At 36.3% G+C, this 25073-nt stretch overlaps 1 long non-coding RNA gene across 1 annotated transcript; it reads right to left on the bottom strand.

Annotated features, from left to right (window-relative positions):
• Positions 1–225: 225 nt before the first annotated feature.
• LOC147846892 (uncharacterized) lies at positions 226–24065 on the bottom strand. Its single transcript, XR_015476675.1, has 3 exons — positions 23937–24065; positions 23538–23887; positions 226–1706 (listed from the first exon to the last, which is right to left on the bottom strand). It is a non-coding gene; the product is annotated as an uncharacterized LOC147846892 (long non-coding RNA).
• Between the last annotated feature and the right edge of the window lie 1008 nt (positions 24066–25073).

Below are 25073 nucleotides of genomic sequence, written 5' to 3'. Positions count from 1 at the left end.
TGTGGAAAAGCTAACTGTTGACCATAGCACTTTGAAGAGTCCATGTATAAATTGGCGACCACCACTTTTTTGACCTTATTGTGCTGTGGTAACGGGACACCTAAAGATCATGGAGATCTACTCCTCCCATTTGCTGGTTGTAGGAGTTATTTGAGGTTGCTGGAGTTTGTCATATTCCTTTCTTTCCTTGTTTCATCTCTTAACTGGTACCTCAGACTAGACATCTGTAAGAATTGAAATATTGCAAATATTCTGATATCTTTGACAATTCAAAACATGAGCTGAAAACAGAGACTGGTAACTTCACAACCCAGGGGGGAATGCGGGAAAAACCAGTTCCTGCTGCATTTGCATCTGAGTATGCTGAAACTCAGCTTCATCCCCCCAACTCACGCATATGGTCATTTCAATGTTTTAGATTAACCAAACTGACTTTAACTATCATGTTTGATATCATTTGAAATGTCTCAGTGCGATTGGTACAATGGTCTCATTCTCTCAGAAATAGACATAATCAAAACAATAAATATATAACTTCAGGCTTCTTTTTAACCACTGTGAAGGGTGTGACTTTTTATACATTCACACCCCCTTCCTTGAGGGAATTCTTGGATTATTTAAGGTAAGGGTTGAGAATAACTCAGCGCGATTCTGCCTAACCAGATCAGCCCATAACATGGCTTGCGCCATGTTATGTATATTACAAAGTCAGGAATGCATCTTTTTCATCTTGGATTTATCTTTGATAATTTGATGTTTTGTATTGATCATTTATGAATTGACTGATTGAATTGGCATAATACATTTACCTGACTAATAAATTGTAATGTTTGACCATATTTTGTTCACTCTGTAATTATTAATTCAAGTAGATTACGCTGTATCCTTGTTTCCGCACGTCTTGCGTCAGGTCAGTAGATGGACTAAAATCCAATTGAGATGGAGCATTGGGCACACTAATTGTGTTTTAGCGATCCGGCTGACTCTTGATATTGATTCATGTGTACTTGGGTGGAAAGGGCGATAACTTCCGTCTAGGTCAACAAGGTGTTGCACGACTAACCTAGATTGGGTACCCGACCTTTGTTTGAAGGTAATATTATTCTAAATTAAGTTCATATGGGAAACCATGGGCTTGGTGAAAACCAAAGTTACTATAGAGTCCAGTAGTCGGGTACATTTATATTAATGCCCTAACCTCTAATTAGAAATGATGATTGTCTTAACTCAAAGGTGTACATCTAAGCGGGACTAACTAAAGTATTTTAGAACGAGCGCGCTGGTAGCGGCCATCTAAAGTATTAGTCAATTTACCTCTGTTTAATATTCAAGACTGACCGGAGTGTGACCGTGAGGGATGCCTTCGGCCGAGGCGATTTCTCTGAGCGACATGAGCACCCGAATGAACGGATGTTATAGTTACTAGTGAAGACAAACAATTCAAACATTTATCTAAATTACATATTGATATAATCTTCTTAATGTTTTATAATTGGAGTCAGATAAAACGAGGATAAACATATTAATATTCTAAACCATCTCATACTAAAATTGGAGTCAGATATGAGTTAAGTTTAATATAAATCAACATTGTGCACTGGAAAGACCGAACATGCAGTGAACCTTCATCCACCATTGGATACCGTCATTGGACCAACTGGCTGGACCCTACAACATCTTCCACATTTTTTGCAACAGTAACCACACTGTTGTCCACCTCACCAGTAGCTTTTCTACTTCAGACAAAACTTCGGTGGAGCTCCTCTGTAACATCTGGAATTTATCAATTGGTTTGAATGGCACAGCAAACAACCTGTTTTGCCGCAGGGTCCTGGTGCACCCTCGCTTTGTCATCTCATCAATCAGGGATAATGTCGTGAAAAGGTTGTCATGTGTGAAGTTGCATCCTCCTGGAACACCCGCTTGTTCAGCTAAACCCAAGACTACGCTGGGCCCTTAAGCTAGCCCAGTCTCTTAAAGATTATTATGCACTCCAGCATACAGCTCCATGTGGTATAGGTAAACCCTTGAGGATGCCAGGCACCAGACCTTTTATGGTCATTTTGCCTTTAAGAACTGCACCCGTGGTGCCCATAGAAGGGAATCATGCTCTCATCAACTGGCAGCCACTTACTGAATGGCAGAATTTTGTATGAGCTATTAAGCTCCTGAATGATTGGCCTCACTTTAAAGAAGGGGTCATTGTTGCACTTTGTGTTGTCCACTACATGGATGGATGCCATAATTTCATCAAATCTGTTTCTTCTCATAGCATTGGAGATGCAGTTGTTGTGGACGTCATCATACAATAACCAGAGCAAATGCCGTCATGGATCAGTGCAATATCCAGGGGTTTGGAGCTCACCATAAAATATCAGCAGTTCCTCCATGTTTAAATTAAAAGGCTTGTCTTTGTTCTGAACGGAGTAGAGATTTCACATTTCCAAGGTAAGCTCTCTCAGAGATTGTAGGTACATTGCTAAAAACACATCCACATTTGATGCTTTTACACATTGTACTGCTGTTGGTTCATACACTATGTAGTCAGGCAAATGGCTATTTGCAGTTTTTTTTTTTGGACTTGATCTTTTTAATCAGCTAAGCAGAGATGCTTTCTGCCATGGGCACTGGTATAGTGGAAGTAGTAGCATCTGAAGATGACAATAAAGAGGTTGTTGAACAATTCTACAGTACAATTCAAGATTCTTGATGATAGGTGAGTCATCTGTAAAATCCATGTCAGATGCATCACTATCACAACCACTTTCTGTTGCATCCTTTTCTGTCTTTGGGAGCACTGCTATATTGCAGATTGCATGCTCTGGATCATCAGCACCAAGTAAATCCAAAACTTGACTTACTGTAAGGTCAGTCTAAAAGAGAGTTCCCTGAGAAAAACACAAAGTGACATATGGGGGACTTAGATTATGTGTTATACCACCGGTCACAATTGTGACCATCTTCAATTATCAGCAGGTTGACAGCAGAAAAAAAAATGAAATAATATAATTTTAATGTGTATGTATAGATTTCATGATGATCCATGATTATGTATTGTCTATTTAATAATGACTTAAAAACTTAGAAAGCTTACCCGTCATTTCTGAGCTTTGACATTATCCTTTCATTCAGATGACAGTACTAGGGAATACATGTTTATGGTCACATGGCCAAACTACCCAATAACGCTAGAATTGCCCTGAACCTATTAAGACATCTTAAATTTTCATTATATGTAAGCATGTGCTTTATAATAAGAGTTGCTTTTAATGCTACAGAAAAAAAAAAAATGCAAGCAAAAATTTTAGTCACAATTGTGACCTATGGGATTAAATGGGATAAATATAACAACAGACATTCAAAGCTTGATTTTAATATACCAAGGGGCTGTTTCATAAAAGTGGTTAGGAAAAGCAGGGATTAAAGTTAAAACCCTGACTTCAATGAGTGGAACTAGACATCCACGTTTAAATTGGTTTCATAACAGCAAGTTGAAGATCATTTGAGCTAACTAATCCGTGTTCCGTTTAAATAATCTAGATAACTGCTCGAGCACGTTACTGTCGCAAAATCATGAAGGTTGGGCATAGACGCATCGATTATGTTGTGTGCTATCATGGCAACTATGAGAAATGAAAGAGCTCTGAAATGAGACAGCTGTTCACAGCGAGCCATGTATGTTTTAATTATAATATTTTAAACATAATAATCAAAAATAGTGGCTTGCAACAAAGCAAAAGAGAAGCTGACATGAAATGGTTGTCTAGTCATAAAAAAAGACCATTATCTAGTCCTAATGAAGTAAAATTAAATATTTGTCGCAATACATTGAAATTGTGCTTGACTGCGTGTGCGTGCAAGAGAGAGAAAGCTAGAGAAAATGCGCACTTACTGCTAATTGTTGCTTGCAAAAGTTTTAAGTTTTTAAATAAAGGAAAAGTTTGTAACATACAAAATGTGCTTAACTTCAGCACATTGACTTAAAAAAAATGGCAAGAAACATGCATGCACAAGCAGTTGGATCTGTAATTTGCTGCCAAAACTGCTGCAGAATGCTGTTTTCCCTTTGACACATGTGTTTCTCGCACCCCGTGGGAAAATATCTATATTAAAGTGCGGCCACTGCTCGGCCGGGATCTATCACCCTATTCCACTCAGGGTTTGCAGCTTTAAAGTCATTCTTTAAGAAATGCAGTCTACTTTTTTATATCAGTCAGTGCTTTCTTAATATAATTTCTTCATTAAATTTTGTAATTCATATACTTCACAAATCAATAATTTAAATTAGTATTTTCTACAGAATGCTCTATAATAATATGTTTGTGCATATACATTATTCAGTATCAAAGCAAAATTTGGAACTAATCTAACAACAAATAAACTGAAGATCAGTCCAAAAATTAGTACACCCAAATTAATATGTTGAGGGATAATATCAAGAAAAATTTTAATAAATGGGAAAAAAAAATCAACATAAACATTTAAAAAATGAGTTGAAATGTTGTAGTTTGTTTTTGTTTTGTTTGCTATAAATTATTTGAATTTAAAAGTATTATTGATCTATTCTTGAAGATGTTTGGTGTATATATGTTTAATATTAATTGACGAAAGTTTTATTCATTATTAAGAGGTCAAGTGAATTAAAATAGCATCAAATTATGTCAGGTGAATGTTAAAATTACCTTGATTAAGCTTCACCTTGACTTAGCCTGTGAGTTAACCTCACCTGTGTGTTAAGTCATTTAATAGCAAAAAAAAAATATATATATATATACATTAAAAGTCAGAATTATTAGCCACCAATCCCCCCCCCAACCCCCCTAATTATATATATATATATATATATATATATATATATATATATATATATATATATTTTATTTTTTTTTTCTTTAATTATTAATCCGGGGTCGCCACAGCGGAATAACGGCCAACTTATTCAGCATATGATTTACGCAGCGGACCCCTTTCCAGCTGCAACCCATCACCAGAAAATATCTATACAATACACTCTTTCACATTCATACACTGCGGACGATTTAGCTTATTCAATTCACCAATAGCGCATGCCGCATGTGTTTGGATTTGGGGGAAACAATTTACCCGAAGGAAACCCACGTGAACACGGGGAGAAAAAGACACTGGTTAATATAAAGACGAAGACTACAATTCTTAAATAATACCTTTAAAGCTATAAACTGAGTGGAATAATTAAGAGATGGATCTGGGCTGAGCAACAGCCCAACTTTAATGGAAAGATGTATTATTACGGGCCGCGGGAAGCACAAGTGTTAAAGGGAAAGTAGCAATTTGCAGCAGTTTTGGCAGCAAATTAAAAATCCCACCACTTGTGCATGCACTGCTTTGTTTATTTTAAACCTAATGTGTTCACATTAAGCTTCTTTTGTATGTTACAGGGAGCCTGCACTGCATTAAAATTTTTCTTTGCAAGCAACAATTGGCAGTAAGCGCATATTTTCTCTCTATCTCTCTCCCTCTCTCTCCCTCTTTCTCTCTCTCCCTCTCTCTCTCTCTCTCTCTCTCACACACACACACACACATACGCTCACAGTCAAGCACTCTTTTATTGTATTATGACAAAAATTTAATTTCATGTTAGTAAGCCCAAATAATTGCCTATATTTTAAAATATATTGCTACACATGTAGCCTATTGAACAATCTGCAGTTTCCTGTCAGCCGTATTATTTGATTATATGTTTATATTCTTATATGTTTGAACTCTAAAAACAAACGTGGCTCACTCGCTGTGAACATAGCTGTGTCTCATTTCAGAGCTCTTTCTGTTCTTGAAGTTGCCATAGTAGCACACAACATAATTGATGTATTTATGCTCGACTTTTAAGGTTTCACGACAGTAATGTGCACAATCAGTTATCTATATTATTTAAAGTGAACTCAGATTAGTTAGATCAAGTTATCTTCAACTTGCTGTTATGGAACCAGTTTAAGCGTGGACGTTTAATTCGGCTCATTGAAGTCAGGCTTTTGACTTTAATCCCTGCTTTTCTAAACCACTTTTATGAAATAGCCCCCTGGAGGAGTTTCCCAGCATATGTTGCCAGAGTAACTGAGTTTGAACTATCGCAAATTTGATTTATGAAATCGAATCTGCCATTAATAAACCTGACTTACCAAAATAAGCTTGGCTTATTCTCTAAGCTGAGCCTATTCTCTAAGCTCAGCCCCCAATAGAAGCTTTTAATGTAAATATTATTAAACAGTATGACATCTTATTTAATAATCATCAGAACGACTGCTGTAACAATTATAGTAGCTATATAATACAGCAGCACCAACATTGGTGCAGCACTACTGCCTTGCAATGCAAGAAAAATATATATATATATATATATTTTTTTTTTAATCTACAGATTCATGGAAAATGACTTTTTAAATATTATTAAGAATGGGCAAATACATGATATAGTGCAAATAGCATGTAAAATGGAAAATACACATACTTTTTCCAAATGATGTCTATTTCTTTTTCTCGACTTACACCCTATAAGCCACAGAACTGCATACATTTCACACTAAATGTTTGTAAATCCCACCAACCTTGAGAAAGAGATTGAAAGCTGACTTACCAAACAGTATCTGGTTTCTTTAGTATTGACTCTAATCGGGAACAGAGACACAACAGAGGTTACAGTAAGCTGTGAGCCCACGACGGGCCACATTCTGCGCTGCAGTCATTATGGTGTCAGACTTCACTTTAACACAGCCAAATATAATGACATCCCACTGAGTATTCATTCAAGGTCAAGTTATATGATGCATGTAGTTTCAGCTCTCAGTGTCTCGGAACACATTCAACACTTGAAAAACTCTCCCACAGTAGATATTGATTTTTTCCCCCCTATTTTTGTCATTTTTATGGTGTCATGAATATTTACACAAAAGTGTAATTTCTACCATGCACCAGTTATACATTGAATTGTTTGTTGGAGATGAAACTTTGATCATTAAGATTTAATCTCAGTAACACTTTACACTTACACAAGCAACATTTACATCCGTTTACTTTTGGATATTGCATTAAAAATGCTGGATGGAAACATCAAGATGCAAACAGCATTTTAAATCTACAAATGCAAGACTTATGGTAAACTAAGGTGGATTTTCTTCAATTACTGAATTTACTTTTGTACCATTAAGAAGATGTGCAAATAAACTATTATAGAAACAATGTTATCAAATAATCTTAGGATCAACATAAAATCCATGTCACATTGGCCTTAGCAGATAGTGATGCTTTGAAATTTTTGTCAAATTTAAGTTAAATGATTGAAAGAACATTATCAACAGATATTAAGTAGAAAGCCTACTAATACTCAAAAGGGATATCAAAATAAAGTGTTACCAAATATATATATATATATATATATATATATATATATATATATATATATATATATATATATATATATATATATATATTAATGGATACTTTTTGACAAGTCTGTACCACAGCTCATTTAATACATCAAAAGGACATAAAGTGTTTTCTCTGGTTGAATTACCTTCCATTTGCATTATTTAAAAAATTTTATTATGTTTTGTGATTGTGAAATGTGTGGTCTCTTGAACACATAGACATTGTATTTTAATTGCAAATTATAATTGTAAAATACCAATTTGTCATACAAATTAAATTTGGAACTTGAGCACAGTTGGCTCATTGAACGTTTAACACTTCTGTTAAACATACAGTAAATATTTGCCTGGCATAAATGTATGCTTGCTTAGGTCTTCATAGGTTTAAACAAGTTTGCAATTACTTATGCTTTGGTTCGAACCTCGGCTCAGTTGGCATGTCTGTGTGGAGTTTGCATGTTCTCCCTGCCTTCGCGTGGGTTTCCTCTGGGTGCTCAGGTTTCCCCCACAGTCCAAAGACATGTGAAACAGGTGAATTGGGTAGGCTAAATTGTCCGTAGTGTGTGAATGTGTGTGTGGATGTTTCCTAGAGATGGGTTGCAGCTGGAATGGCATTCGCTGCGTAAACACTTGCTGGATAAGTTGGTGGTTCATTCCGCTGTGGTGACCCCGGATTAATAAAGGGACTAAGCCGACAAGAAAATGAATGAATGAATGTTTTTGTTTTTCTAAAGCTGTTTGTCACTTCTGCTCACCAGGGCCCTCATCAATGCTGTGTATCCACAAAAACTTTGCGTACGCTAGGTTTCACGCTCACGTTTGGATTTACTAATGATAAAATTAATGCGAGAAAGTGCGTTGGTCTGCGCCAACTTCATGTCTGGCGTACATGTATTTCTTGTGTGTTTCTTGTGTTTGTTTTATGGGACTCCTGGAGGCAATTATGTTAAATTGCACACTACAAAGTATCGCACCAAAAAAGTATCTTGGCAACTGATTCTTTCCAAAGGGAACTGGCAGAGCGTTCGGGATTAGGCCGGTCACATTGAGCCGTGCAATGGCAGATGTATGGGGCGGGATCATTCGCATGTCTAGCAGGTATGTAAGGTTTCCATATCATGCAGTTGACCAGCCAAACATTAAAGCACAATTTGTAGCGATGGCCGGTTTTCCTAATGTAATCGGAGCGATCAACTGCACACACATTGCTATAAAGGTGCCATATGAAGACGAATTTGCATACATGAATTGGAAACATTTCCATTCAATAAATGTGCAAATAATATGTGATGCTCAAATATGCTTAACAAATATTGTGGCAAGGTGGCCTGGGTCAACCCATGATTAATTCATCCTCACAACAACATGGTTGGGTTAAGGTTCCAAGGTGGCAGGTTGCGCGATGGGTGGCTTCTTGGTGACTGATGTATTTAAAGATACTATGCCAGCTAAGTTTTTGTTTTATTTTATTGAGTGTAATTATTTAACTGCATATCAGGAGACCGCGGTTATCCATTAAAAACGTGGCTGTCAACCCCCTTTAACAACTCACAAACTGACCAAGAGCGCAGATACAATGATGAACATTCTCACACTCTGTCAGTTGTAGAGTGGACGTTTGGGCAGCTGAAATGTCAGTGGTGCTGCCTTGATAAGAGCGAAGAGGTGCTGCTATATCACCATAACAATGTGTTCCTCTAATACATCTGTGTCTCCTACAAACACGGATACTACTCCAGACAGTAAAGTGTCACCCACAATTGATTTAGGCAACTCTCTCCTCAAAGGGTGTTAGTAAGGTTCCCATGTTCCACCACCTGTTTGGTCCACACTTTGACGGTGCCCGCTGCTCCCCTCTTAAGCTGCACCTTTACATCTGAATGTTTCTTTTTTAATTCATTCACAGTGCAATGTTCAGACCACACTGCGTTAACCGCGTCAGCCAAACTCTCCCACTCTATTTTTTTAAATTTCTATTTTTTTTAATTTCCGGAGGACAAACCTGCAAATAACAGTTTTTCTCTGGTCTACCTCTGATACCCAGCTAGCAAAATTCATGTGGCTCAAATCCAGCATTTGGCTCAAATCCGGCATCCCACATTTGTCCTTATCATTTTCCACATGGGCCACATTGGGCTCACATTCAGATTACATTTTGCCATAAGTGCCAAATCTTGGCCTTAAATGGCCCATATATGAATTTGAATTGTTGGCCCCCCTTTGCCATTGTACAGGTGAGGCTCACATTCATTTTGTCTGGGCCAAAGGAATACCATCAGTGCCGCATAACTGCCTAAAGTGTCCCACATTCGTATGCTATCTGGGTAGGAGCACCTCCAATTCATATTCTGTGAAGTTTCTCTTCTTGCTTGCTTTTGCCATTGCTTTTTTGTTTGGTTTTGCCAAAGTGGAGTCATTACCATATTTATATGGGGTAGTAGACAGAGAGGGGTTTTGCGCTTGTGTACGTGCACACAGTTCCACGTTAATTTGGATGTACAAAGAGAACATGGGATTCCGCGTACAGTTTCATACATCTGATTTTTTTATTTATTTATTTTTTATTGTGTACGCACATTTACAGCTTGTAAAAAACACAAATCTTTGTACACGAGGCCCCATGGCTTCATTATAGTCAATTTAATTATTTAAAATGAGCTTAAACAAAACAATACTTAGTTTTTGGGAAGGACAAGTTAATAGCTTTTTGTTCTATCCAATTAAATTTGTAAAAACTAATAAGCTAACTTAGGTTGCCTTCATGTCCCAACATACAATTGTTTTTACTTTAATGTTCACAGTGTATTTGATTATTTCATAGTAATATCTATTTGGTATTCTCCTACAGTGGCTTAATTTATTTGATTTGAAAAGTGAAGTATATTTCTCTATTTTGGATCTTAATTAAGAGATGTCAAACACATGCTTTGTGTCGAGTTGCTTATATATACGAAGCTGTACAATTGCCCACCCTCATGGCCAAAACAAGCCGTCTGTCACTGAGAGTATGAAAGGAGGATTGACGTTTTTTTCTGCAGCAGTTCACAGAGTTGATGGATAATTTTAGAGAAACATGGCACACATCATTCGACAAAAACAACTGCTCTATCCATGCGTCATATGTTATTATGCCATTTTTTACTTTACTGCACATACACAGTATTGTACCTCTGCTTTTAGTTGAATAAGGTGTTTAGATTTCTTCTCGAACCTCTCAACTGACAAGTCTACACCTCCTATTCAACAACAACATTTTTTTATATACTGGCAATTTAGTGTTTAGAAATTTATACAGTGCTGTTTGTTAAAAAATTATTTTTCAAAGATAACCTGTTCTCACCGAATTATAACAAGCATTGTTAACAGATGTATGAATGACACCGAATGTTCCTGATCAAGGGTCAATATATGACGAGTTGGGAGTGAGAATGTGTTGGAATGGAATTGCATATTCATATGAATTAGCCTTTAAATTAAAAACTTACAGACTGCAGTGAGATCATTACAGTGGCCAAAATAATTCAATTTTACTCCAACTTAAGAAAACACATGGACATGAAAAAAAAACACAAATTAAGAAAATAATTAATTGGTTTGACAGCACACGTGTTGCAAATTCTCACAATGCAAACACAAATTGAAAAGTGATCAACTGGCCTCGGTTATTGTGCAGTAACTATCGATCAGTGAAGTTAAATCAGTGAAGACCTGAAAGATGAGGGGTTATTTTCATGTTGACACCCTGATAACACCATTCCTATGTCATTTGCATATTAAACTAATTATTAACTGTGAAACTTTGTTATATAAAAAAAAGCTAATTAACTTAATATCCATGGCTAAATATTATTTAAAGGTTAACGAAAATACATTTGGAATGCTAGACTGATTGTAAGGTCAAAATAAATGACAAATAATACAAATACATCTGCACCATGTTCTCACTGTGTTTGTTTGTATTTTCTCCATGTGCTTTGGTTTCCCTCATAGTACAAAGATCTATGATATAGATAAATTGGGTGAACTAAATTGGCCATAAATTGACCATGTTGGTGATTTCCAGCATGGGGGTTCCATGAGTTATTGTACTGTGTTGCTCCTGGAAGGGCATCCACTGTAGAAAACATTTGCCAAAGTAATTGGCAGTTCATTCTGCCATGGTGACCCCTGATAAATCAAGGACTAAGGTAAAGGTGTTTGTTTTTAGGTTAGGCTTAGCAAAGAAACTAACATATAGCTACAAAGTTATTATATTCTGTTTGGGGTTCATTAGGTTGTATTTATAGATATTGAGCAGACAGTATACTCATTCATTCATTTTCTTTTTGACTTAGACCCTTTATTAATCCAGGGTCGCCATAACCATATGTAAAACCATATTTTACAGTATTACTGTTCATTAATATCAATAAATCATTAAATATATGTTAAATTAATAAGTCAGTCTGATGTATCCAAGATTCCTCAATTTTCTCAGTGCAAGTAACACCTGCTTCAAAACTGAGTTGCTGTGTCTGCGTCACTTATTACGTCATAACCTGTGAAGTTGAATTCTTTTATCTTGGGGCAGTGGTGGACCGTGCATTCCTATTTGCATCATCTGTACAGATTCTGAGAGGAGGAAAACAGGCACAACAAATCTTAAAAAGAATATGAAGCATCTGCAGTAGCTGATGAATACAATAGTTTAAAAAGTATAGCTAAAAACAGGCCATCTGGAGCAAAACATTTACTGTTTCATTCCATGCGAGATCATTATTATGCATTTGATTGCTTAATAAGATTACAGAAAAATAATTTTCTTCATTGTCAAGTTTGTCTAAGCGTATATTAAATTGTCTATGTATTTGGGGCTCTTATTTTGAAACCAGGAGAGGCAAGGAGTCTAAAGGCAAGGAGTCACATATTTATATTGTTTTCTATATGGTGCTAAGTGACACAGGCAGTTAATGACAAATGGTGCAGAATTTGACTAATCTTTTCAGTCCTAGCTGTGTTTTTGTGTATGCGTTGTTTATATTTACAACCCTTCCAAATATGGTCTAATTTACATATTAATTGTATGGGGTAATTTCTGTGGCGATAAATAAGAATAAATCATTTTCTATAACTACTATGTGGACATCCAGCCTGATCTCATGAGAAAACGTAAGTATTTTACATTTTGCTAGTTTAGAGTTCAGTCGTACGAAATTGTACGATTTTAAAAAAGGAGGCATGGCAGCTAACCCCACCCCTAAACCCAACTGTCATTGGGGGATGAGAAAATCGTACTAAATTGTATGAATTAGATTGTACAATTTCTTATGAATTAGCCACTAAATGAAAAAGTTAAGAATTGCCGTGAGATTGTGTTGGATATCAGAAAACAATTGAACACTATGATACCTTTACCATCTCAACATGTCACCTCTGTCAATCTACAAAACTGTCAATTAAAAATCATGGTCTTTATTTATGTCTATAAGAAATGTAAATTCACTGTTGGGTTTACTTTCACCCACATACACATCCACACATTCTCATGCACTCTAATAGATTTGCTTATATCTACTCTGGTGGTTATAGGCGCAAGGAAACATTTTTGTCTTCCATGTGAAACTGAACTGATTAATAACACAGCCTTCACCCTCTGATACCTCAAGCCAGATTACTTTTGCGTGGAGCTCAGTGATGGCTTCATTTAAATGCAAAGTCATTCGGCTGCAGATTGTGACAATGCACAAAAGAGCAGCTCTAGCCTCGGCAAACCGTAAAACACGATAGACAAAAGGTTTGACAGGCCTCTGGAGCACCACAGGAGTATGGGTAATTGGTCTCTGTTGCTTTCGCCTCAGCCCAATTAAGTTCTCGTGCTCACACAGGTATGCATTCACATGCTCTTCTATCCATTCATCTGAATAAGGTTTCGGAACTGTGCAAAAAGTAATGGTTTGGATGGTGGTCAGTCACACCAGTTTTCATAGACACTTGTAGACTTGTTAGCAACACACTAGAGCAACTCAATATGTGCATATGTAATTGTATAAATTGCAACACATTATCAAATAATGCTTATTATTACTATTATATTTATTATCAATCAATTTATATTTTAATAAAAATATACGGGATGTCACAGTGGCGTAGTGGGTAGCACGACCGCCTCACAGCAAGAAGGTTGGTGGTTCAAGCCTTGGCTGGGTCAGTTGACATTTATGTGTGGAGTTTGCATGTTCTCCCCATGTTCGCATGGGTTTCCTCCAGGTGCTCTGGTTTCCCCCACAGGTCCAAATACATGCGCTATAGGTGAATTGGGTAAGCTAAATTGCCAGTTGTGAATTTGTGTAAATGAGAGTGTATGTTTCCCAGTGGGTTGCAGCTGGAAGGGCATCCATATGCTGGATAAGTTGGTAGTTCATTCCGCTGTGGTGACCCCTGATTAATAAAGGCACTAAGTCGGAAAGAAAATGAATAAATGGACAAATACACACACACACACACACACACACACACAAAAAAAAAAAAAAAAACTATTTAAAAGTTGTACTGGTTGTTGTTGCAATAGTAATAGTAGTAGAAGTAGTAGTTAGTTAGTTAGTTAGTTAGTTAGTTAAAACATATTGTTGATTTAACATTCAAAGTCAATATTATGTTGTACAGCTTTATGCAATGAATATGGCACAATGATAAGTCAGCAATGCATTAAAAAAATATCTGACTTTGCTCATGAACCAGTCACTGCCACTTCTCTCAGGAGAGCTATAGGGCAGAAGCCAAGATCTTTAGAGAATACATGTTATTATCTTTTTATGAAACTTTATATAGATTTTAGAGCTCAACATTTTTTTTTTCCTGCACAGACCAAAGGTATGAATTCATAAGATGAAAGGCTTTTGCCATTTTATAACCCCATTTTATTTAATAGGCCTTCTTTTGAATTAAATAATGTCAGGAATAGGTGAATTGCAGATTTTTTTAACCATTATATAATTGACAAAATTATCATTCTGTAAATGGTTATTATGTAAACATAAACAAACATTTTTATGGCTGCAACAAACTGCAAAATTGGTATAGAGATATGTTAAACACCATATCACATGAACTTTCATTTTAATTGCAATGTTTAATCATCTTGAAATTGAGGATATTCACTTACTACATTTACATGGATATCAGTAATTTAATAATATGCCTTAATTTGAATGAGACAATAATATGATTATGTGAGTTGCTTTTTTAAATGTTCCTTTCATGATCTTGTTTTACATGTTAGAGCACATAAAACGATTAATGTCATTGCATCACCATGCTATCCACAGTTCCTTTGGATTTTCATGTAATTTCTGGCGCTTCATTTTAACTTGTCGACTTCAACTGCAGTTTGGCACTTTCACTTTCATTTAGGGACATTTCATACATGCTCGCAGGATAAATGAGATATTGGGTGTGAGTATAAACTGCTGGAGGAGTGTTGTAACAAAGAATAGTGTCAAACAGCCATGTGTGTATAGACCAGTGGTCACCAAACTTGTTCCTGGAGGGCCGGTGTCCAGGAGATTTAAGCTCCAACTCTAATCAAACACACCTGAACAAGCTAATCAAGGTCTTATTAGGTATAGTTGAAACACCCAGGCAGGTGTGTTGAGGCAAGTTGGAGCTAAATCCTGCAGGGACACCGGCCCTCCAGGACCGAGATTGATGACCCCTGGTATAGACAATGGTGTCGCAAAATACTACAAGATGGTAATAGTTTGATTAAGATGTTTCCATGTCTGTACTGCACTTCAATTATGTGACTAAAATAATAATACTCCACATGTCTCCACAATTCAATTTCTGTTTTGTTCGACTATGACTTTAGGCGGATTAAGATCATCGAAAATCACTGTTTACGTGGTAGACTCTTAATCAGCATATTGTCTTTATCATAAAATCGGATTAATGGTGCCGATGTAAACATACTCATTTTTACCAGCCTAGGGACTCCGGTTTATTTTTCTGGAATTGTAAATGTGTCAAGCTGTTCATATATACTCCTGAATACAACACATTCAGATGAGGTTTTTGATTTGCTCTAAAAATTAAAATGTATCTAGATTCCTTTAATCATTTTACAATTGCATATATGTTATCCAATGAACAACCTAATGTGATTGCACATTTGTGGTACCTGTTGTGATTTTTAATTTGTTTAGAAATTCTGGTAACACTTTATTTTGATAGTCCATTTGAGTATTAGCAGACTGTCTGCTTAATATGTTGATACTGCTCCTTCAACACATTTGACTAACAGATTTTGCAGGTATAACTTACACTAACCCTAACCTAACAGTCTACAAATAATAATCTAATCATGATCCATTTTTATTTATTTTCATGACAGGCTTTTCATGAAAGTTTACAAAATCTAAAGATTCATTCAAGTGCAGTATTTTAAGTTTTAATAACAAAATAAGGGGACACGCCTGATACAAAAATCCAACAGAGACAAAAAGTACAAAATTATAAACAAAGTAAATCAAACAATGTTTAAACTGGAATTCAAAAACATAATTCAAGTGTGGAACAAAGCGAACAAACAAACAGACCAAAACGAAGAGTCAGTGAACAAACTACCACCATATACGTAAGAGGCAGCCATAACAAAACAGAATCGTGTAAAGAGAGTGCAACAGCAAACATCCGAAGGAAAACTCAACACAGCATAACAACGCTTATAAAGACAACACTAATTAGACAATGACGGACAGCTGGAAACAAATAGTGATCAAATGAACAACTACAAAACAGGTACAAAAACGAAAACATAATTAATGCTCAAAAGACCACAAGATAGCACTACAGCAGAAATGATAGAGATCCTCATTTTATATACGAAACATCTCTGATGTACATACGCACATTCCATCAGCTTATCTTGGGCTTTATTAAAATTATCAAATATGAATGTTCTACCATTTCAGTCTCAATTTTTTTTTTTTTTTATGTGTTGCAGCCATCGTAATAAACATTTGTTTACATTTAAAATGTAACAAGTACATTTAAGCTTGTTAGTGAAAAAAAAAAAATTCTATGCATGCATTTTTGCTTATACAATACAAGTTAAAGAGAATTACAAATCACGTAGTCTTGATTGCATGCAAAATTCCCCATCATTGTTTAATACAACATCTCCCAAAATTTTTAGAAGTGTGGTTGTCTTCTCATGGATAAGACTTATCTAAAGAAATATGTAATGTCTGGTTGTCTTCTCATGGATAAGACTTATCTAAAGAAATATGTAATGTCTGAAATAATGTCTGAATAAGATTAATTAAAATATTAAAGTTTTCCACAAGTCATTTATTACATTCCAGTCCAAACAATAAACTATAAGCACATTCAAGCATTTAATGTTTTTCATGACTCCAGCATTCTCATATGGTAACGTTGTGCAGCTATTGGCTTAATCTCGTTGAAATCCCAATATCAATAGTATCATTGTAGCTCTTGTCACTCTAGATTAGCTCCTAACAAGCACATCTTAAGCTGCCACAATTGCTATACCTCTTCCCAGACACATGTGCATCAAAGCAGAAAGCCAACAGCAAGACAGCCACCAATAACTGCCTCCACCCATGATGTTATAACGGTGCAAGTCATCCGTGAAGCTATAACATTAATTGCCTTGAGCTCCATTTACTCATGAAGCTCAATTAATTTATGCCGGTTGGAGATGTCATGCTACATGCAGTGCCTTGGATCAATGCATTTTAGCCTTTGTTCTCTGGATTTGATTGATCATGTTTGCATTGACTTTGAATGTGCTCTCCATCAGAGCTCTGAAGGTGGTCGGATATTGAGGGGAATGTCCTGGGATTGAATGTGGATAACAGTTTTTAATTAAATGGACTGTGATAGGAGTGACATTTTGTTGATGAAAGTACATGGAAAACAGATATGATCATTGTGACCTTCCATAAATCATTAACTGCTTTAGTACCTACTATAAATGATGAACATAAAAATAATTCAATTGAATTTCTAAACCTGCAATATTGGATTTCCATTGTTCTAGTTTTCATCTGGTGGCTTTTGCTAATAAAGATTGCCCATCTCTTCAATCTTTAATTTGCATCATTTTGCACTCAAAAGACCCGCATTAATGAGTCTGGACACATACCCACAATTCTGTTCAGTTTACACATGGGACAACAACTGCAGAAATAAACATGTCTGTCATTAATAAACAGCTAAATCGGAGTACTGAAGTGCCCCGAAAAAGATGCGAAAAGCAACAGGGTGCCTTGCGACTGGGGATGCAGCTGCTTTAAAGTCCCTCCAATACACATTCATTTGCATGTGCAGAAAAAGGTTTTGATCATTAAACCACACAGATTTCTTTGGGAAAGTCAGCTGGAGCTGTAGTTTTCATGATTCAATGCATAATGCAATTAGGTTAGGACATTTCTTTTCTGCACCTATGTCTTAAAAAAAAGAAGAAAAAAAGATATTGCAATGCTTTAAAACAGGTTAGATTTAGTTCCATTTGTTATGAGCTGTGTTTAAAAAAATAAATAAATACATATATCCTAATAAACAGGAAATTATGAGTATCTTTGTTATAACTAAAGACAAGGTTAAGACTTAAATATTATGCTCAAATCAAAATAATGGTATTGTTCTTAGTCAATTTGCACTATATTACATGCACATTAACTTTAAAGAAACCCTTAAAAGTAACAATTATAACAGCTTCAACTCTTCAAGGAAGGCCTTCCCAATGTAAAGTTAGATGTCTGATAATGGTCACACTTTATTTTGATGGTCCCCCTATAGATAAGTGTGCAGATCATAAACTGATTATACTCCCAACTGGTATAATACCTGTAGATTTATTTTTTTAAACATTCTTAGCAGTGTTGGGCAAGCTACTTGAAAATTGTAGTGAGCTAAGCTATTAGCTACCCTACTTAAAATGTAGCTTAACTACACTAAAAGCTACCCCTTGTGATATGTAGCAAGCTGAGCTAAAAGCTACATGGCAAAAGTATCTTAGCTACATCTACGCTATATATATATATATATATATATATATATATATATATATATATATATATATATATATATATATATATATATATATATATACTAAAGAATTTTTGAGCACAGAATCAGAAATTAAGTTATTGCATCTTATCATATCATGAGGAATCCTGCTTCAGAAATAACTCTTCTCGCTCAGTCATCTTTCCATCAAGCAAGTTTCTGTTGGTGACATTGCCAACCAGAGGTGGCAGTAACACACCAAAAACTTTGTTGTCCAACACCATAAAACAGGAAGAAGAGGAAATTGTCATTCTTGCCATCATATGGATTTACTTTCATCGGCTAGACACCGGCCTCACAGCTCTGTGAATGTCAGTGCCATCACTTATTGATCCGCGAATGTGGCTTGTGTGGACGCTACTGCGCTACTTGACTAATAAAATAGCTTCACTACTGAAAAGTGATTTGATTTAGAAAGTTTCATTACAGACAACATGGAAAACTTAATAATAATAATAGTAATAATACTTGCACTGGTTTCAGTAGTAACTGTCTGGTGAACTGACCAATTTGCTGTCCATGTTGTCTGAGATTTTGGCTCGTAACAGTCATTTAATGGCATTTCTTAGATTTTCACTGATTTTTGATAGGATTAATGTGACAACAGATGAGCAGATGAATCGGTAACACTTTATTCTGATGGTCCATTTGAGTATTAGTAGACTGCTTAAAATGTGGATAGAGCTCCTTCAACAGACATTTAACTGACTATAAGAAACGTTGTAAGTACACGTCAACTTACACTAACCCTAACCCCAACTTAAAAGTCTACTTATAATCTAACAAGAATCAGTTGGCATGTAAATGCAATGTTACTTAAATTCAACAAATGGTCCATCAAAATAGAGTGTAACTGATGAATCTACCTTAACTAAAATAACTGTCAATTAAAGGGTAACTTAATGCAACTAAAGAGTTTAAATTATATTAGTATAATTTTCACTATTAACTATGGCTTTTAGCTCTATAAACTCCTAATGCTTTGCTTATCAATAGTTGTTGGGTTTAGGTATTGGATAGGGTTATGGGTGTAGAATAAGATTATGCAGAATATGTACTTCATAAAAAAAACTAATAAACAGCCTATGTTTAATAAAAGGCAGGCAATAAGTAACTAGAGAATATAATTTGCACTGATAACAGATGAGACTATCTCTTCTCTAATTCACCCCAAAGGCATTCTATTGGGATGAGGCCAGGAAGCCAGTCAAGTTCCTTCCCAACAAACTCTCTCATCCATGTCTTTATAGATTACTTTTTGCAATGGTTCAGTCATGTTGGAACAGGAAGAAACCATTGGCAATCTGTTCACAAGAAGTTGGGAGTATGAAATTGTTTTGGTATGCTGAGAAATTGAGAGTTATTTTAACTGGCATTAAACAGCCAAGCCCAAACTTTGAAGATCATCCTCATACCACACCCCATCCACCAAAATGACCAAATCCAAACTCAAGCTTTAGATTGCCCAACAGAAAGCATGATCCATCACTCCAGAGAACACAACTATGCACTGTTCTAGAGACCAGGGGTGGCATCCTTTACACCACTTTATCTGTTACTTTGAAGTGCATATTGTGATGTAAAACTTGGATGCTCAGCCATGGAAGCCAAATTCCAATTCAGGCTCATTCAGATTACCTACCTCTCCATACATTTCTAGAGAGGAGCTACATATATTATACATTATATCAAGCTCCCATACATTTCTCTTCCAGGAGGTACGTTTTTTTTTTTGTTTTCAGTTTTTATTTTCGCAAATTTGCCAGAGGCTGCTGTGTATGCTTTTTCAGATCTCAAACTTCTCCCGCGAGTGTAATTTGTTCTCATGAAAATGCACCAGAAGCAGCTTTTGACTGACTGACTTGACTGACCAACCGACCAATGCCCCCATCCTCCCCCTTCAATAAACCCAACCAACAGTATTTTAAAAAGCACTGATTGACCCACCCACCCCCTTTCCTAAACCCATCCTCAGTGTTTTGGAAAGCAATGCAGAAAAAAAAAGCCCTTTGATTTTACCACATTTTCAAATTTTACTACATTCTCACTTGATTGTTTATTTGTTTATTTTATTTTTTGGCTTCTGTTTTTATCTTACCTGCTTCTGGAAGCATTCTTCACCATACTCAAACCCTGTTGTCGCAGTCAACTCTGCTCTGCATCTCAAGTCCGTTGACATACATGTCGAGCTACTGGACAAACTGGTAATGCCATCCACATGCAGGTAAGCGGTCAGCTGGAAAGCAAGACCCCCCCCCCCCACCCCCGCTTCATAGCATTCGTTTAAAAAAGGAAATGCAGCCATACCTAGCTCTGGCTTCATAATTCACCATCTGCAGAAAAGTTTATACTGCTTTTGAATTCACTGAGCTCCTGAAAGTGACCTTTTTTTTCTTTTGGGATTCGTCACATATATTAGGAGGTCCATGTAGATGGATCTAAAGATGAAGCATATAGGTCAGCTTGACCTCAACCCTGAAAAGAAGTGACACATCCTTCCAAGGATCCTTTGCAAGTTTTTTTAGGCAATTATAATGAACCACACAATTGCTTGACTGTAGATGTTTCAGATCTGTAATATCATAAATTAGCCTAGGTCTGTCATCTTTGTCTAATCTATAAAACATTAAGTATGACCTTTTCAATTTGGAAGCATGGATCAAGATCATCAAATCTGGCTCAATCTATCTACATTGGCCTTACAAATTATCTTAGAGACCTCTTTCTGTTTAACGTAATCCTCAAAAATGCACTGTGCTAGTGTAGTTGCGTGATCCTCCAGTACAGTGTGAGTTGGTACCTTGCTGGAAATGCATGGACATTGTACAGTGTATGCCTGACATTAGCAGTGTCTAGTACCTGCTACCAGTAATTTCCCAGATGATCTACTGTACATCCTCATCAATGAAGCTGACATGATGATCATTTGATGTAAGTTGATTGTCAGTAGAATATTGCAGGCCATGTCTCTCACAAGATAACGTGTTGCAGGGCAATTCTGCAGATTGATGATCCTGATGGTGTGATTGATTATCATAGGTTGGATGGCTATAACAATCATGATGAGGTGAGGTACAGCTGACCTAGTGGTTTCAACAAAGGGAAGTGAGGCTGGCATGTTGAGCAGCAAACTGAAAAGATGGAATTACACAATGACCTTGATAATGTGAAAATGGGCTCACATAACAATACAAATATAGGCTGATGTGACAAATTTCATAATGCAAAGATGTTTTGATGTGAGAATTAAGATAATGTGAAGGTGGCCTGATGTGACCATCTACATAGCCCTGCCACCTGTCAATGCCTCGGCAAGTGAAAGCTTAAGGTTCTGATATTATAGATGAAAATACACCATTTCCTAAGAGATGAGAGTAGAGAGTAATGATACTTGCCTCTGCCATGTTCAGGTGAGAAATAAGGCGTGAGGAAGTGTGTTGCCCTTTTAGTTGACTCACTTCTACCTTGAGTGTCATCATATCAGCAGTCAATTGCTTTACTGCAGTCATGATTTCAGAAGAAAGGTCACCAGGTGCTGTGGTCTTTGTGGACATAATAGCAGACAGCAATTCATTGATTTGTTGATTATAAATTTGGAGACATTACAATTTTTTGACTAAAAGAGTGGAAAAGGTGCCAGTCTGAAAACGTGTGGTTGTTCCTACTTACAAGCAATGGCTAATGCTTCTTCAATGATATCAAAACAATATCATGGCAATTGGTAACTTTTTGTTTTAGTGGCTAATTCGTTTGAATTTGTACAGTGTAGTTTGTACAATATAGTAGATTTGCTCATTACTCAATGGCAGTTGAGGTTAGGGGTGGGGTTGGGTGCCACCCCTTCTTTTTAAAATCGTACATTTTCTTATGACTGAACTCGAATTTGTACAAATTTGTGCTAAATAGCCACTAATCTGACAAAACGTGAAATACTTATTTTTCTTTGTGAGATCAGGCTGAGGATAGTGACACTATGCTCATTACATTTTTGCTTGAAGAACAAAACCAGCAATGAACCATCTGTATTTTCACATAGCAAACTTACTATAATTTGGAAATGCTTTCAAAACCAAAATTTTTAGAAATGAAACAAACATTGTTTGCCTAAAAAACAGCAACAGTCAGTTCATAGTTCTGCTTTATGCCAGGAAACAATAATGTAAACAAAAATAACAGCCAATCTTGCATTTGTGCATGAGCAACGTACAAGTGGGCTTTCCATAATAGAATGAATTTTATTTATGCCTACCGTGTTTATGAAAACACAGTGGGATATTGATTTTGAAGTGCCAGCAGGCTTGTCTGGTCTGTGCATTCCTCTGCAGGTGCAATTTCTACAGCATCAGTATCATTGAGGAAGTCTCACAAGTGGGGAGCATGCAAGAGTCTGTGGACATTTTCACTGCTCAGCTGCTGTTTCAATTGTAAAGAAGGAAGTGGTAAAATCAGTCACCTTAATTAACCTTGGTGCTCTCGTGTCTCGCCAATATGCTTCATGGCGTATAAAAAAAATGTGTCGCCCAAGTTGAATGCTTCAGCTAAGAAACTTCCAGAATCTGTTATCACACCTGCCACTCTCTCTGTAACCCTTATTTGTTGTCATGAATGTACTAGTCTTTTCAACAAGCATTACCAGAGTAATAATTCTTATTTCTTTCTTTAATCAGAATCAACAGCATTGAAAGCAGCATTACAACAAAACATTCCACACTCCTTGCTCTCTCTTTCTCTTTTCTCAAGAACCCTTAAAAAGAGTAAGAGCACAAGAAATCTTTTTTCATAACAAATACCCTAAAAAACCCAACAGTCAACTTTATCAAATGAAATGAGTGTAGTTAACTCAAAATTGACTAAAAGTTAATTCTACTCATTTAAAAAGAGTTTTGAACTCAGTGTTGAAGGTAATGACTTAATTAAATACCTCATTACTTCAACTAAAATGTGTAAGTTCACAGTACTCAATTTGGGCCTACTCACACTATGCCATCCGTACCGTGCCCAGGCCCATTTCCCAGATCGTTTGAGAAGTGTGAGTGCGCTGAATCGGGCTCAAGCATGGTTCACTTGGCTGGCCCTGGCCTGGTTGGAAGAGGTGTGCCTGAGCGCGGTTCACTTGGGCTTTGGCACGGTTTGCTTGTGTGTGAGTGCAAAACGCGCCAAAGCCCGAAACTGAAAGCGAGACGTGACTTTTAAGGGGCTGTTTCATTTGGATTTATTAATCATTCTTACTTTTCAGTGAACGCAAACTGCCGTAGTTTATTAAAGACCCAAACCCCTCACTGCACGACAGCTGCACGGCTTCAACAGACCTCCTCATTCCTGCAGCACGAGAGCTTTATAATTGTTTATGAGCGCCAAAAGTGGCAGATCTGTACGGCGAAATATCTGACTGCGTGTCACCGCATCCCTAAGGACTGTTTGGCGAAATATTTGACTGCATGTCACTGCATATCAAACGACTACCACGATATAACTAGAGAAATCTCCACTGTGCTGCTGCTGAGTGAGAGAGCACTTCGCACTGAACATCGCAGCAGCGATGACTTAAGTGTGCCGAGGCCCATTTGTGGTGTGAGTGCGGGCCGTCGGGGGGACAAGCGTGCTTTGGCCCGGTTCGAGGCAACTGTACCTAGTGTGAGTACGGCCTTAGATTGACTTTTTTTAACTCAAATGGTTTGAGTTGCCTTAACTTATTGGGTTTTACAGTACTCAGTTGGCTTGAGTTCTCTTCATTTATCGGGTTTTACTATGCTCAAATTGCTTCATTTACTCAAATAGATTAAGTTGACAGTACTCAATAGGATTAGTTTTTGAACTTAAATGGTTTGTTGGTTTGAGTTACCTCAACTTTTTGAGTAGAAATGTGCAGAAATCTTTACACAAAACTTATAGAAATGCATAACAAATATTTTTAAGCAGATCTATGAGCATCTTAACATTTAACATAAAAACATAAATTTTAAAAGAAAAAAAAAACTAAAAATATGACTAATTTGAGGCTATGAAACAGCCCTCTTCTTTGTGTCAGGCTGCTAATAAGCTTGTCTGGATTTATTCTGCGAGAAGAACCATTAAAATGTATAGCAAACTGTGTAAAATACAGTTTGGAAAAACATATAACAACTACTTAAAGCAATAGAGAAATGGTTTCTTTTGTTTTATTGGAAGATAAGTGTTCCAATTATTTTCAGCTAATAAAAAGTACTGATCTCATCTGGTTAGAATATTGATATTGTGCTGTGTAAATATTTAAATAATCAGATAATAGTCATGGCACTTTTGTCAACTTCTGAAACAAACAAAAAATAAAATAGGAACAAGAGTTATCTGTGGTTGGCAGATTAGGACAAATATATGCTTTACTCAAATTTATAACTATTTGTTTAAAATACAACATTTTAAACCTTTTTTTTCCCCACTATTTGAATAGAAGCATGACTTGATCATAGTCTGTATGTTTGCTTCTCCAATTTAGATCTCAGAAAGCCAACTGTGATCCCCCATCTTTTGTAAACAGGATTCTAATTAAACATGATTAATATATTACCATATTAATGCAATCTGCAAATGAAAACTCTTTAGCCTCGGTAGAGAGGGAAA

This window comes from Danio rerio, chromosome 1 (assembly GCF_052040795.2).
Source record: "Danio rerio strain M-AB ecotype USA chromosome 1, GRCz13ab, whole genome shotgun sequence".
Lineage (NCBI taxonomy): Eukaryota > Metazoa > Chordata > Actinopteri > Cypriniformes > Danionidae > Danio > Danio rerio.
This window is presented reverse-complemented; position numbering and strand designations above follow the sequence as displayed.